We start from the raw sequence: 1,232 nt of genomic DNA, 5'->3' as shown, positions 1-1,232 counted from the left end.
ATGAGGCCCACGACACCCCACTCAGTGGTCATCTCGGTCGTGAGAAGACGTACAGCTCAGTGAGTCGCCAATATTGGTGGTTCAAGCGGTTCGAATGAACGACCACATATGTGCGCACGTGGGAGACGTGTCAAGAGCGAAACTTCTCCGAATGCGGCGGCGCCGCTGGCTAGTTTACCGGTACCCTCCGGGTGTTGGTAAACTAGCCAGTGAGTATGGCCTTTGTGTTTAGCCTGCCGAAGGACTCGGCGATCAACACGGGTGTGGTGGTCTTTGCTGACCGTTTGATCAAGATGGCTCATCCGGACACCATCGACAGTGTGGGTACAGCAATGCTGTTTGGTGGTCGTGTCTTTCGACAGAGTGGACTCCCGGAGTCAATTGTCTCAGTTTGAGACCCGAAATTTCGGTCTAGAATCTTCAGGGTGCTGGGCACCATGTTAAGCGAACCATCTGCAGAACGATGGCTAGACTGAGCGCGTAAGTCGCGTCGTTGAAGACATTCTTCGCAGCGTCTGCGATGAGACACCGAGGCGCTGGAGCGCCATGTTGCCACACGTAGAGTCTGCTCTGAATAAGGCAGTGCATTCATAAACCGGCTCCACGTCGTTCTACGTGAACGGGCTTGTTTATCCTCGCGTCCCGCCGACGCCACCATCCTATGGCTCAGGGCTTGGTGGCGGAGGAATAGCCAAACAGCGAGCTGATGTCAGCCCCGTCACTGTTCTGAAAGAAGTCGATGACTTCCTGCCTACCAGTCTGAGTGTCCTACGACACGTTCGCGATGCGATGGACGAAAGGCAAGACATACAGAAAGAATATGCAGACGGAAGAAGCAGAAGAAATGTGAAAAAGTTAAGGTCAAACACCTGGTTTCATTAAATGCTAGAAGACTTCCTACACATGTAGTCTCTGCTGTCTTTCAAACAAAGCTTCGTTTCCGGTGTATGGACTTTTTGAGGTCGTGGCTAAACGAGGACTTGCGTATACGCTGAACCTTCCGAAGAGAACGCGCACCCACCCGGCGTTTTTTTGTGGGCTTGCTTAAGCCGTACCGGGATCCGGCGCAAGTGAACGCAGAAGCGTTGGCACCGGAGCGGTTATCAAAGGCGCTTGGCCATCTATAAGCTGAACTAACAACTGGTTCTGAGCGGAGTGCAACAATTTCCGTTTCCAACGACGCAAGGCGCTTCACCGTCACACGAAGTGACGTATTCGTATGATCAACGGCA

Source organism: Plasmopara halstedii, assembly GCF_900000015.1.
Source record: "Plasmopara halstedii genome assembly, contig: Scaffold_3120, whole genome shotgun sequence".
NCBI classification, from domain to species: Eukaryota; Oomycota; class Peronosporomycetes; order Peronosporales; family Peronosporaceae; genus Plasmopara; species Plasmopara halstedii.
This window is presented reverse-complemented; position numbering follows the sequence as displayed.